The 14,944-nt window shown below is 41.8% G+C and overlaps 1 protein-coding gene and 1 long non-coding RNA gene across 4 annotated transcripts in view; both read left to right on the top strand.

Annotated features, from left to right (window-relative positions):
• Positions 1-14,944, top strand: part of erbb4b (erb-b2 receptor tyrosine kinase 4b) — a 453,698-nt gene that overhangs the window by 9,685 nt on the left and 429,069 nt on the right. The window lies entirely within an intron of this gene.
• On the top strand, positions 558-14,823 carry LOC129160948 (uncharacterized). Of its 2 annotated transcripts, XR_011516179.1 has the most exons (4): positions 558-1,276; positions 1,973-2,112; positions 2,718-2,808; positions 3,944-14,823. It is a non-coding gene; the product is annotated as an uncharacterized lncRNA (long non-coding RNA). The 2 variants fall into 2 exon arrangements; XR_008561386.2 differs by having other exon boundaries at positions 558-2,112.

Here is a 14,944-nt window from a genome sequence, read left to right on the forward strand (position 1 = left end):
AGTCAGCAGGTAGAATCCCGGGTCAGAACCGGACAGGGTGAAGCTGCTTTTAGCAATCATGCTGCACACAGATGGAATCAGCTTCCTCATGTCCTCTAATGTGCCCCAACTCTAACTTTGAATCAAAATAAATAAAAAAAACCTTCATGTTTTCATCAGTCTTTGATTAAAAGTTTGTATGTTGTACATTCTGCACTGTAACTGCTCACCCTTTAACTTTAACTTGGTTTCCTTTTAATTTTGAACTGTATTTTCTGTCCTGTTTTTAACGTTCTTGGGGACGGTGAAATAGGAGTTAAGTGCTCGCCCCGTAATCGGAAGGTTGCAGGTTCAAGCCCCGCTTAGTCTGTCGCTGTTGTTGTGTCCTTGGGCAAGACACTTAACCCACGTTGCCTGCTGGTGGTGGTCGGAGGGACCGGTGGCGCCAGTGCTCGGCAGCCTCGCCTCTGTCAGTGCGCCCCAGGGCAGCTGGGGCTACATCGTAGCTCATCCCCACCAGTGTGTGAATGGGTGAATGACTGGTTGTGTTGTAAAGTGCCTTGGGGGGGGGGGGGGGGGGGGGGACTCTAGAAGGTGCAATATCAAGTACAGGCCATTTACCATTCTTGCTATTGTTGCTAATGAAGCATATTGATTTGCCTCTGTATGAAATGCACTGTATACGTAAATAAAGCTGCCTTCCCATGCCTAATCACAATAATTTACTTCCTGTAGAGACAAAAAGTTATAGCAACACTTTAGAAGTTTCCCGTTTTCCCTCATTTGTTGAAAACAGAGTTTCAACTGTTGTAAACAACCCTGCCATAGCCTGCTTTAGCTAGCACTAACAACAAGCTAACACTAACGTGGCCTACACTGTAAATTGCATTTACCCCTTTTTGTTGTCCCAACGTTTGATTTCGTGTTAATATAACAAGACTTTTGTATTGTTGTTGTGATAAATTAGAATAATTAGTTAAACACATCTCAACAACACTAAAAATGTTAAACAATAATTTTATGTCCAGTCAAATAAATTATCCAAGTCTACTTGACTTTTGAGCATTAAAATGTATGTCCACTGGGTGGCGGTAAGTGGCACAAAGTTTGTTTCGCATGTGCCTATGATGACGGAAGAAGAAGTCCACGGAGTTTGGGCTCAGTCAAGCAGTCTCACGTGGGCAATGTTCTGTCGGCTTGCTTCAGAAGGACTAACGACTCCAATTAGGGTTAAAACCAACTACTTTGTCCATCTAAAGGTGACACTGAACCAGTTCAACAGAGGCCCACCACTTTGGTAAGTTTTCTTTGGTTTTATGTTGAATGTGTTAGTTGTTAAATAGCATTAGCTCGATTAGTCATAGTGTAATGAATAAATAAAAGGTCTGAACCTGAAAGTAAATCGTGTAATTCTAAGTTTAATGTTGAATGCAACTTAGTATATCTTATATTTGAACGTTAGAAGTAGGTAACTCGCTGTTTGTTGGTTAGCATAGCAGGGTTGGCGGGGAAATTGTTTTGGGAAATGTTTACTCAGTAACACGTTAATTAACCTTTTTCCCGAAAATGTATACTCATAAAATTAAGCTAAATGCTAAATGCTCAAAGCCGGGTCCACATGGGCGCATCTGTGGCGCGAAACAGCAGCGGAATCTCGCAGCATCTCAGCCGTTCTCCTCGCTAAACTCGCGCGATCACAATCCCACGAGACTTCGAATGTCTCGGTTTGTTTATGCCATCCGCCATTAAACCAAGAAGACAATTTACATCACGTTTAAGATCTCTGTTTGATGTCATGTATACTGCCGTGCCTCTCCACTACCAGGGTTAAAACCGTGAAAAACACTTGTCGAACCATGCTGAGGGTAAATCAGCCGTGAGGTTACACGCGTGGACATCATCTACATCGATAATAAATCGCATCTATGTAACAGACTTTTATTTTGACACTACCGGTCAATTTAGACTTATGCTGTGTGTGTGTGATTTCCAGTTTGCTCAGCTGACATCTGTTGACCTAAGAAGTCTTTCTTCAGTGGACTGGATCAGCATTTGCCAAGGTTCCTGGAGCTATTCAAGGCCAAGAGTGGGAAATCAGCTGGACTAAGCAGGCAGCTTAAATGTCTTGATGACGTAAGCAAATAAATGTTCACATATTTTTGTTAGTATTAGTAACATTTCCTTTGGAGATTATTTACAGTTTTACCAGTTTTCAGTATTTAACAGTATTTTCTATTTTCTAATATAGAGAAGAAGAAAATTATGTTAACATTTTGTTGGGTTATTGTCTTTGGGTGAATAGAATTCAGTCATGCCTTTTAGGAAATCCATCAAATTGTAATTATCTTTGAAACAATCTGCCTGTGTAAATTTAGCAAAAAAAAAAAAAAAGCATGTTTCTACACAGAATTACCACAACCCCGGTAGCTTTCCTATAGTGATAGGTCAGAGTTGGAAAAACTTATCAGAAAAATTCTATTCCGAAAACTATAGTATTTAGAATTAAAAAAATGGCAAAAGGCTGCCGAATCCCCCTCCCAATAAAACAAAAACAGAAAAACTGTCAGTCAACACAAATTCTGTAGCAGACTTCTATTGCAGTACAGGTTTGAAAGAATTATTTGAAGTGAAAATGTCCAACTAATCAATTGAATATAGAAAACAGAATAAAAGAATCAGGATATCAATAATTTGTTATTCTCTTTATAATTAGTTGTTTTGTCTTTGTTTTTTCTCAGTCCTCTATGCTGAGGAAGAGGTCAGTTGTTCTTCCGGTGCCTTCCGTATTTTCTCAAGGATGATCCTTCAAATGCATTCAAGACTGTTCAGGTGAGCATTTGTATCAAAAATGATCTGTGAACAATTTCTTTATAAGTGAAAGTAGTGATGTGATATTAGATGTAGTTATACAAAGAAGGGTTTTAAAGCCATACTATGCAACTTTTTCACATTATTAAATCACTTTCTGGAGCCAGTATGTGCTAAAATGAACCTTTGCTGGGGTGATGAAATGTCACACAGACCCTTAAGCTTGGTTTATGCTTGACGCATTTACTTTCCGCTTGGTGATGCGGCTCGCGGATGGAACGCGCTTCACAACTCGCAGCGTTTATGGTTCATGCGGCTCGTCTCTGCGGTGAGCCAATATTCTCCCAAACTGTAGGGGGCAGCATGGAGCTCTACGGCATGCATCCAACACTACACCATAGTAGAAGTAGAAATTACTGTTTACAACATGGCATTCCAGCATTTTTAACAGCCTCCTCGTCTTTTCCGACAGTGCGAGCTATTTCTCTCCAAGAATTATTAACAACATGTTGATCACGGTGATCTCTGAGAGCTGAATCATACAAATGTCTGTATTTACCAACCTCTGCCATACTAGTTCTTGCCGGTCCGCCATGTTTTTCCGCGTCCGACCGTCCGCGTGGTTAGAAAATTTCCTAGGTGCACGTTGCGGAAGTTTTGGGCCGTGTGGAGATGCGGTGGAGGGCCGTGGTTGTTAAAATGACGCAACTTTTCCGTGCGGACCTCGCGGACGCGTCAAGCATAAACCAACCTTTACCGCCCTCTGTTCTGCAGCTCTCCATGAGAGGGGGGGTGGGGGGGTTGCACACGTTCCGCTGCTGTTTCTCACCAGTATCAGCTGATGGAGGACTGTTGTGCAGTTCGTGTCGGGGAGAGGGGGCGGGCATGACGCTTAGCCTGGCGGATGGGCAAACAAAGCCTGCTAAGCGCTGGGGGAAACTCTGAAATATGAAAAAGTTGCAAAGTATGCCTTTAAAAGGGCAAACGCACAGCGAGGAGATACAGTACGTTTCAATTCTGCTTTGACCACAGACAGACACCAGGGGGCACTAAAAACAAGCAAAACCGCCTAGTCTCCTTTTAACAAGGTTGTCTGTAGAATTATCCAAATATTGCAAGGGGTCATAGTGAGTAATTTGCTTTATAACTTGTGTAGGCCATTGACGAGGAAGCCACACTCACTCGGGGAATGAAAATTGGAGTTCTGCTGGTGAAAGATGGAGAGGACATCATTGCCACATCAGTCATTCTTGAGGAACAAGTGGTCCTGCCTGATGTGGAAGACATTCCTCATGCCATTGCTCTACTGATGGGTCTGCTTTTTGCCTTTAATATAGACTATCCAAAGGAACTCAGGTACACATTTGAAGTTTTTCAAAAGGTCCTGATGAACATCGGCGGAGGTCAGTGTTCCCTTGTGCATGGTTTGAGAAACAGACTATTACAAAAAACCATGTAGATTCTCCTGAAATGTCTCATCTCATGACTCATGGATGTCTGAGCTTTTTGAAAGCACTCAACGTTTCCTGTTAAACATTGTTCCAAAGGTCATATAGAAGTTTGGCACATGGTTTGGAATTCTTGTTTTGTTATTTCATCTGTTTAGGTTTATTCCATCAGAAAATATAGTCATATCAGTTCAAAGCCAATCAAATGCATAGGTTGATAAAAAGTATTGCAATAAAGAGGTCAACATAAGACCAAACGATAGATGACAAGATTAAAATGTGCACTATTTGTTTAGAACTACTATTTTGAATTGTATCATTTTGAATTTTATTTTATTGTTTTTATTTGTGCAAGGTTTTGTTAGATGCTTTAAAAGTGTATGCACTTGAGTTAATGTGCAATTACTTGTCTCATTTAAGACACTTAATATGTTCTAACTATAAGACCTTGATGCTGTGTTAATGTTTTTTTTTTGAGTGCAGACTGTTCTAAAACGTTTTCACTATTCATTACAAAACAAAACAGCTTCAGTAAATGTTGCAGAGCTGTAATTTCATTACTGCAAAATAAATAAATAAACTAGCTGAGCTGATGAACATGTGTGTATTGCTTCTGTTTTTAGAGGTGAAATTTATCACTAAATGGATCATTTTGTGTGAAATGTACATAAATTAATCATATAAATGTTTTAAATTTCCAATATACAGTGCCCCCATCTTTTTGCGATATGGCAAATGTTTTAAATGATTTAGTTAAGTTGACTTAAACATTTCTTCCAAATGAATTGATACTTTTAAATTGAGTCAACATACATTTATGGATTACACGGACTGTACCAGTCAGTTCTCTCAATACCCAAACTAGTTTTGACAACGTAAAATTATTAATTGTGGTTAAAGTTAAAAAAACTAAAAGAAGTTGAATCAACTCTTGATTATAAATTAAACTAACTTAAAAACATGTTGGTATAACAAGAGAGTTTAATTTGTGATAATATATGGTAATGTTAAGACAACAAATTTTGTTTTTTCATTTAACTCAAAATTTTAATGCAGCCCTTTCACTCGTATTTTTAAGTTGAAACAATATGTTTTATTTTACAGTGTAGTGATACTAACATATGATAAAGTAAAACGATCCACACTGTTGGACAAAAATGTTACAAGTCCAGTAGCAACAAAGCCAGGTCACCATTAGTCCGTGGTTTCATAAATTCCTTCAGCTCCCTCAAACACGTGTAGGTTGTGTCGATGTCCACTCTGGCATTAGCTCTTTAGTTCTTCAGTGTGAGATGTTGGAGGTGTGGCATGAGAGCCTGTGTACAGGGTCAAGTGTATGTTTTTCATGCTCATTGTGTGACAGTTAGCAGCCCTGAAATACATTACTCTCAGCCCTGAAATACATTACTCTCTTACTTTTATTTCTAGACTCTGCCCTGTCACCAACAAAAAGTAATATTCTTCTTCATCTCCTTGTGATTTTCATTGATGGTTGTTGAACTGAAAAGGCTAACCACTAGCCTTTAATTGCCGGCACAGTACTGTAAAGTTGGTAGAAACCTCCCTCTAGTGTTCTACTGAAAACTATAAAAGTGTTCAGTGCGATTTCTGGTCAGCAGAGGGCTGTCCAATGTTACATTAATCAAGTTTCTGGCTCAAGAACCTCTGAAACCAGTTTGAAAACCCTTTAGTGTTGCTTTAAAAAGAAAAAGAAAGTTTGAAAAGTAAAACATCTGGCTCGGTTGCCATGCTCGCATTTCCAACATTCAAGCTACCATAGTTTTCTTTCTGCCAGCTTGCTACCATCTACAGAATGACTACTAGGATTACTGTTCAACTTAAAGGGCTGGTCAAGCCTGCCTCAGAGTCCTTTTCCACCCACATATCAATTTTGAAAAATGCAACATTAGTAGGCGTTGCCTGGCGGACCAAGAGGGCGGAGCCGCAGCAGTGACAAAGCTAGCTTTTTTTCACTCTGAGCAGTTATTAGAATTGGAGGACTTTTCTCCCCTTCCTTACCCAGACAATCGAGAAGAAAGGGACCAAGTTTATTTGGAGGAGACAAGCGGACCTGAGCCTTATTGTTTTGAGCTTGTGAGTTGCCTGAAACCACCGGAACCGACCCAACAGAACCAGCTCTGAATGGTAGGTAGCTGTTAGCCGTAGCATTAGATTAGCTGCAGGGTTCTGCCCCACGACCTTAGAGAGCTGCTATCCAGCATGTTTTAGAAGTTTTTCTGCTTCAGCACACCTGATATTAATCAGCAGCAAATAGCTGAGCTGCTGAACAGCTAATCTAACATGTTAAAGCAGAAAAAGCACCGAAACGTGCTGGATAGCAGCTCTCTAGGACACGGCCACCTACCCTGGGCTAAAGTTACTGTCTGCTGCAGAGAAAGTTATAAAAATACCCCATGAGGATATTATTCTGTAATATTTTAATTTATGTTACACAATCACAAACAGCCCACTAAAACTGCCCTGATTTCATTATTCATTTGCTGATACCAGCTGTTCTCTTGGTCGTAGGTGATCCTCTGGTGTCAGCTACTGGGTCTCCTCTGGTGGTGTCTTGCCTTGGAATGATTCCTTCCTTCTCTAAACAGTTATTTGTTATATAAATTAAACAAATCCCAGTGAATAGGAAAGAGGGAAATCAGTGGACCCTGGGGAAGGTGGAATAGGTAGGGAGAGCAGAACAAGGAGAGGGTGATGAAGGTCACACAAAAGCCAGCTTGAACAAGTGAGTTTTCAGTTGCTTTTTAAAGGAGACCAGTGAGTCCACTGATCTCAGGCTCAGGGGGAGAGAGTTCCAGAGTCTGGGGTTCACAGCAGCAAATGATCTGTCACCTTTGGTCTTTAGCCTGGTGTGCTGCACAACCAGTAGGCTTTGATCACTGGGCCTCAGGGACCTGCTGGGGGTGTAGGGACTAAGAAGATCACCAAATGTAAGACGGTGCTTGTCCATGTAAGGCCCTATAGACCAGAACCAGGATCTTGAAATGAACCCTGAAGTTGACTGGCAGCCAGTGAAGCTGGAGGAGAAGCGGGGTGATGTGGGTGTGTTTGGAGGACATGGTCAGAAGCCGAGCACAGGCATTCTGAACCACCTGTAGACGGTTCAGGGAGGTTCTGCTCAGACACGTGAAAAGAGAGTTACAGTAGTCTAAGCGTGAGGAGATGAAGGTGTGGAGAACTGTCTCAAGTTCAGAGCGAGACAGAATGGGACTCAGCTTAGCAATGTTCCTGAGATGGAAGAAGGAAGAGCCAACAAGAGAACTGACATGAGAATCCAGGGTGAGAGCTGAGTCAAAGGTCACACCAAGATTCCTGACGGAAGGTTTGGTGTGAGATGCAAGCTGACCAAGAGAGTCTCTGACTTTGGGAACCAGCTTGTCTGGGGCACAAATGAGGATCTCAGTCTTATCTTCATTCAGCTGTAGAAAGCTCCCAGCCATCCAGGTTTTGATAGGGTCTAAGCAGGTGTGTAACAGCTGCAGCTTAGACATCTCATGGGCTTAAAGGAGATGTAAAGCTGGACTAATTATATATAACATCACGGTGTTGTGGGAGGAAGCTTCCAGAGATGACGAGAAACATGTGGAAAGCAGAGCAAGGATTGAGATGCAGGTTTTTCTGTTAGATCAGGAGGCCCTGAGGTAAAATGGGAATGTTAGTGTGAGTCTGGGAAGATACTCCTCTCCAGCAGTGACCAGCCAGGCTGCATGTAAGGAAAAAACAGAATACAGAGTACAATAATCAGATGAAAGCTGCTCAGAAGCTCTCCACCACACCTGTGTCTGTTCAGGAGTGTAGAAGCTGCTCTGGGTGGAATTGCCATCATGGTCCCAGTGTCACACACATTGTGGTGGGAGGCTATGTGAAATATAAAGAAACAGCAAATATGTTTATAGTTGTTTTTAAGAGCAGTAACACACGTGTGTAACAATAAGCTAAAAATAATGACATGTTAAAACAACAAGGTAAAGGTTAAAAATGCTTAGGCTCCAGCCTGGACCGGTGCAGGCTGGTGGAGGACTACATCAGTCTGACAGCAGATTTATTGGGCAGATTTAGCCTGAAATTAATAACATCACCTTGTTGTGGGAGTTTAGTAACTTAGATCATGTACAAAACAAACTGTCTAATATATGTGCTTTATAACATGGCTGGTGAGTGATCTGACTGCTCTCAGAGCTAACTCAGGGTCCAGAATCAGACATGTTCTAATGAGAACCGAGAACCGGGAACCGGTCTGCTTTTTAGCTGTAGGAGGAGCTTTTCCTCAGAGTCCCTCCTGCTCTCCATCAGCGCTGATAATTTCTAACTGGCACAAAATCTTAACCCAAACTCGTCTGTGACATTATAACACACAAAACTCGCTCTGAGCCTGCGGCAGTGTGGTCTGATACTAGCTAAATTCTGTTGAACCACGTCCACATCTCTCTTACTTTGCATTTATAAATATAGCAAGTATAGTTGCAAAATTATTGGTAGGGAATGATCCTTAGAAGCTGTTAAAAGTAATTATTTTGCTTACTCGCCTCAAATTGGGCCCAAAATCTCCATTTTGGTGAAGCGGCAGCTGGTGGGATCTGACTAATTACTGGAATGGCTTGGACTAATATTAGAAAATATTAATATTAGAAAATTATAATATTAGTAGCAAGTAAGTAAGTAAGTAAAGTTTATTTATATAGCACCTTTCACAGATATGAATCACAAAGCGTAGTACAACATGAGTAAAATCAGGGCAAATACCTCAAACCAATAAAAACATCATAAAAACAAAAGCAGTGACAACAATAGTAACCAAAATCAGGAGTAAAAACAAAGTCAAGGTGTGAACAAGAACAAAGCCATCTTTTAGAATATTTAGCGGGGGAAAGCCTGGATGAAAATGTGAGTTTTAATATGTTTTTTGAAGACCTCTACAGATTTCAAGAGACGGAGATTTGAAGGCAGACTGTTCCAAAGTCTGGGGGTAATAGTCTGAAAGGCCCTGTCCCCTTTGGTTTTTAGTCTGGTTCGAGGAACAGCCAGGAGGTTTTCAGATGTGGATCGGAGGTTCTGTGAAGTGGTGTGTGGGGATAAAAGCTCAGATAGGTAGCTTGGAGCCTGGTTGTTAAGAGCTCTATAGGTCAGGACTAAAACTTTAAACTGAATTCTAAATTCTACCGGGAGCCAGTGGAGGGACTGTAAACCTGGGGTGATGTGAGCTCGTCTGCTGGATTTGGTTAGGAGTCTGGCTGCTGCATCTTGGATGGCTTGAAGGTGTGAGAGGGAGGTTTTGCTGAGACCAGTAAAAAGAGCGTTGCAATAGTCTAAGCGTGATGACCAGTGGCGGCTGGTGAAAAATATTTTTGGTGGGGCTGTGCTATTTTTTTTAACAAACTTGTGCTTTCTGAGCTTTGTCTACAACTCCACTATTTCCTGAATTAAGCACAGCTCTTTTATTTCCTGTCTTACATTATTGGACAAAGGGATTAATCCACGTGTGTCTGACTATTGGCACGCTGCCTTGCGGACCAAGGTTGAAAAATACTGCATTAAATTGCACATAAAATAACATGACCATAAATGGTCCACATCCACATTACTGTTTGTGAATCTAACATACTGGAGAATTTCATCACAATAATATTAAATAAACAAGTACGTACCTGATCTTTTGCATGCTGTTGGTGAAGCTCTGGATGACCCCTGTCAGATGTAGACAGAGTCAATGTTCCTCTTCTGCAGCTGGTTGAACAGCATGTCCACATGTGGCATGATCTTGTGACACAATGCCAGCAGAAAGCCGAAATCTTCTTCCTCCAGCATTCTCACAAAGCCTCCTGCCTCTCTCTCAGTGATTGGATCAAAGTCATCCGAGTCTCTGATCATCTGGAAAAATCTGAGGAGGTCATCCTTGTGCTCATACACTGTGTTGACATCTCTCTCTTGGACAAAATGTGCCGGTTCTGATCCACTTCTTCATTGTGTTTATTCACTGCAAGCCTGTGTCCCTCGTCTCTAGCTGCAATGTTTCATGTCCGTAACTCCTGACTCAATCCATGCCTTATCTGTCCCAGTCGTTTTGAATAACAAACACGGAAAGCAAAATAACGCATTAGCGTGATTGCATCCAGCTAGCCAAGCCTTCCTGGTGTACCAACTTCGGTAGAAGCCTCGTGTGTACAGTTTACCTCTCTCCTTCTCCTGCTGGCTTATCTTTACGTCGGGCTGATCTGGTCCAAGCTCTTTGACATTAAGTTTTTCCACCATAGTTCTCCTCTCGAATGGATACTGGAGAAGAGACCAAACTGAATTCAGTGGCTGCTGAGATCCGGTATCCATGCTGGTTGTTGGCTCACTGGCGGCGTCCATGTTACATCTGCGTCACGACCAAAAACGACTCTGCCGAGTTCTACCGAACACCAACGAAAGCCTTTGGCGGTAGCTCTATCGCCCATCATGCTTCTGAAACAACGTCGACGCTGATTGGATACATTCCCATTCCTACCGTTTGATTTTCTTGTCAGCAATTGGTCGGCTGGTTCCGTGCTGTTTGGGCGATTCAACAACAGCCTACAGCCTTTCTGTCGCCTCCACCGCTCGGCAGAGAGCTTCTCATCAATATGGATATATAAATATATGATTTGTTTTTGTTACAAAACACACAATTAACTTAGAATATGTGATTGTTGTTAATTTTATTTTATTTTTTTTTAAATAAAAATTAAAAACACTGGGGAAAACTGGGAGGGCGGCGCCCTATCGCCCTCTACTGGCCAGCCGCCACCGGTGATGACACAAAGGCATGGATGATTTTTTCCAGATCTGCAGTAGAAACCAGTTTACGGACTTGTTTCTCAGTTGAAAGAAACAAGACCGGGAGATGGTTTTGACGTGAGTCTAAACTTAAAACCGGATCAAAAATAACTCCCAGGTTTCTAATGTTGGCCTTGGCTGATGGGCAAAAGGAGGCAATTTCCTGCTCGATTTTTGGTTGAAGTTCCGGGGGTGCAGAGATCAGGGTCTCTGTCTTGTTGGCGTTGAGAACAAGAAAGTTGCTGGAGCTTAGAAGCTTAGCTGGGACCCACACTCAATGCTAATGCTGACTACAGCTAAGCTACAGCATAAACCCTCACTTGTGGCCAATCCGAGTCCACTGCCACAAGGCTGAGGTTTGACACCTTACAAGGGACCTGGTTACGTTGCATGGGACGTTTGACCCATTGGTCGAGACAGATTTCAAACTGCCGTTGTAAATTTGTGTAGAATAATTTAGAGCTGAAGAGGGCTCTGGACTGAAGGTTTTGGGCTGACTTTTAAGTTTTTAAGAAAATGCACCAAAATGCAAAAATAACTACACATGTCTACAACACTATAATACACTTATTTTTACAAGTTATCAGCAAACTAAAGTAAATTATGGCGTGCTTTGCACTTTAAAAGGATCAGCTGAGTTCTGGTTTGAGGTAGGTTATTTTTATTTATTTTTTTAGAGGGATATTGATTTAGTTCCAAAAAACAGCATACACTTGCTACTCACTGCTTGCTGGAGTGATCATTAAGGTGTTAGTATTGATCAATAACTATAAAACACATTAAGACCAGTCACATCTTTTAAAGGTCCATCAGAAAGGCATCTTGTTTCTGTTCATTTTGAGGACTTTTTGCATCATTTGCTATTGGGATTCATTAAAATTGGAACAGATGCGAGTTTAATTAGAAAAAATCCCCACATTTGTTCACAGATTTCAATTATTTAATTTGAAGAAAAAAAAACCTACATGCTCTTTTCCTAGGCAGCTGCATTAAGGGTGGCTGTCGCTCCTGCAAAGCAGCAGTCACCTTGCAGCAGAGCAGAAATAGCGCAGCTTCTTTTCCCTGGATGTGAAGGGACATAAAGCACAAGATGAGAGGAGCAGGAAAGGCAATTGACCTTGGTTGCTTTTGGGGCTGGCTATATAGCCATCCAGTTGTATGCTATGGTTCTGCAGCAGAGAGGGCGAACAATAAAGGTACTAGGCTACGAATGATAGCTTTAGCTCACATGAAATGAAGAAACTTTCACCAAAATCTTGCATTTTCTCTGTTGCTTCAGAAGTTAATTGGAGTATTTATTTTAGGCTTTTGTGTAAACTAGCAGCTGTTTTTATATTTTACATGAGTGGTTATTTGATTAGAAGCATGCGTGCGGTGATATGAGACCGTGACCGCCGGGAGAGGAGCTGACTAAGTGCAAAGCAGGTCTAAAGTCAACCTTGCCATTTTGCCTTGCTGTGCTATAGTGTTTACCTGCGACAGGGGTGCTTTATCTCAGCCAGTCACCAGAGCATGTGTAAACACACAGGGGGGAACACACTGCGTATCATGCTGTTTTCAGCCCTCCTGCTTTTGTTCCAAAACCTCTCTCCCATAGAGAGACATTATCCCCCGACGGCAAGGTGAATGGGGTGCTGATGTAAGGTTATTTGTAGCAGCCAGAAAAGCAAGGGATAGAAAGTGGGAGGGGGGAATTCCTAATTATAGCCAAAAAAAGGGGCAGACATCAGCCTGGTTCGTGGCAAAAAGAGTCGGTTTTGTTGGAGGATGGGACACGGGTGAGTGTCTCGGGAGTCCTGGTTAAAACGGTTGCTATCACAGGAGCTGGATGGACAATTAATCAGAGGCAGCCCATGGGGGAAGTTGAGGCTTTGACGGGGGCACTTCATTCTGCAGGACACACATACCGTAGCTTTGTCACCCCTGTCTTTTTACTTTTGTTCTGTCACTATCTTATTTCCTCCTCCTTGTCCTCTTTTCTGCTCTCATCTCCTTTTCTTAAACTCATTTTTTTTTCATTCTGCCCTCTTCACACAGCAGTTTCGCTTCATTCTCCCGACTTTGCCTTTCCTTTTGTGACTTTCCTCTCCTCTTCTCAAACATGTGTTTAGGTCTGGGAGCCTTTTGATTAGAATCAGTTGTGAGTGCCTTTTGTGACCTGACAGCCGACACTCCAAACTCCGCAAGAGTTGGGAGTTTTCTTGAGGCTCGTGGATGGAAGGAGTCAAGAAGGTTGGCATCGAGGCTGAACTGCTGGCTGTTGCTTACCTTACACATCTCCCCTCACGCTACGTTCATCCTTCCATCTCCGCCGACCGCTTTGTCTTTTTGCGGCGGCCACTGAGTGATTGATGGATTCAGGTTTGACATGGCCCTGTTCACCCGAGGGCATCAGCAAGGACGCTGGTAAGACAGATGCTGGGATGTTTCAGAATGGGGAAAATAAACAATAAAAAATGGAATGAACGCATAGCTGGAGTTTGATGGCAAAATGCCTTTTTTGTTGCCCTTTGGCTTACACATTCTTGTACAAATGGTAATGCAATCTGCTTTGTGCCATTCTTTTTAATTATTTCATTTTCAACTTTTTTAGAAATTTAAACTTTCTTTTAGAAACATCCTAAATCCATTTCAAACCCAAGGTCACTGAGGGGGAACCTCTGATTAATAATGTGTCTATGCTAAGTCCGAGGTATGTGTGTCACTGTGAAAACAGGCTGCGTGCTGTTTCCTCTCCAGGGGGATCCTGGTCCTCCCAGTAAGCAAACATCCATTTGACATGGAGCTGACAAAAAGGGAACAAGGCCCACAGTGTCTCTCCCTGTTCCAAGTGCTTTGTCCTGAAGGCAGCTCCTGACACGGCTCCAGGCTAGCATCACCCCGTGACGCGCCTGAAGATGAGTGGAAGGGCTTTCTACTTCATGTCGAGTCCACTTTATGTTGCAGAAAAATACCACCCAGAAAAAGAAAATTCACTTAAGTCCACGCAATATTCACTTACATTGGGCTCAAAAGTCACAGCAGCACTGAAAATCCTGAGAACCTGCATAGATGGGGAAAAATGTGACAATAAACTTTACAAAGCAGCATATTTAAGAGATTACAAATGGTATTCTGGAGTTCTAAAAGACATTTTAAATGCTGACTAAATAAAAGAAACCATGTCCGTATAAGAAGCCTAAGTCACGCCTATCTACTGTCAAGACCAAAAAATGAATGGGAGGCTATCTATCGTTAAGTTATTTTCTGACCTTGTTTAAAATGTGCCATTGATTTAACATATGATATAAAGTGCTCATTTTCAACAGACTGCAAACATTATTTTAGGTTTTGAGTGAACTTTACTACAGTCGGAGGAACAAACAATCACAAATGATTCATCTTGTAACCCTCAGCCGAACTTCTCTTGAACTCTACACTACACCTTTACATATATAAGCAGTGCTCTGTCGCCCCCACGTGGTCGGTTCAGTACACAACATTTACAGTGTTCCATGTCATGTCAATACCACATATACTAATATTTACACTTCCCAACAAATCCCAAAATGGAGACCAAAAAAATCAAATAGACCTTGTGGCTACAGAAATGTACTCAAAGTGTGGGTGTGCCATCTCTGCCTCACTGACACCCATCCATCTATTTTCAGCCGCTTATCTGGGGTTGGGTCATGAGGGCAGTAGCCTAAGCAGGGAGGCCCAGACTTCCCTCTCCCCTGCCACTTGGGCCAGCTCCTCTAGGGGAATACCAAGGTGTTTCCTCTCTGACAATATATATATGTATGTATATATATATATATATATATATATATATATATATATATATATATATATATATATATATATATATAAATACACTGCCTGGGGGCAAATTGTCATAAACAATTAAATGCAAT

This window comes from Nothobranchius furzeri, chromosome 14, assembly GCF_043380555.1.
Source record: "Nothobranchius furzeri strain GRZ-AD chromosome 14, NfurGRZ-RIMD1, whole genome shotgun sequence".
Lineage (NCBI taxonomy): Eukaryota > Metazoa > Chordata > Actinopteri > Cyprinodontiformes > Nothobranchiidae > Nothobranchius > Nothobranchius furzeri.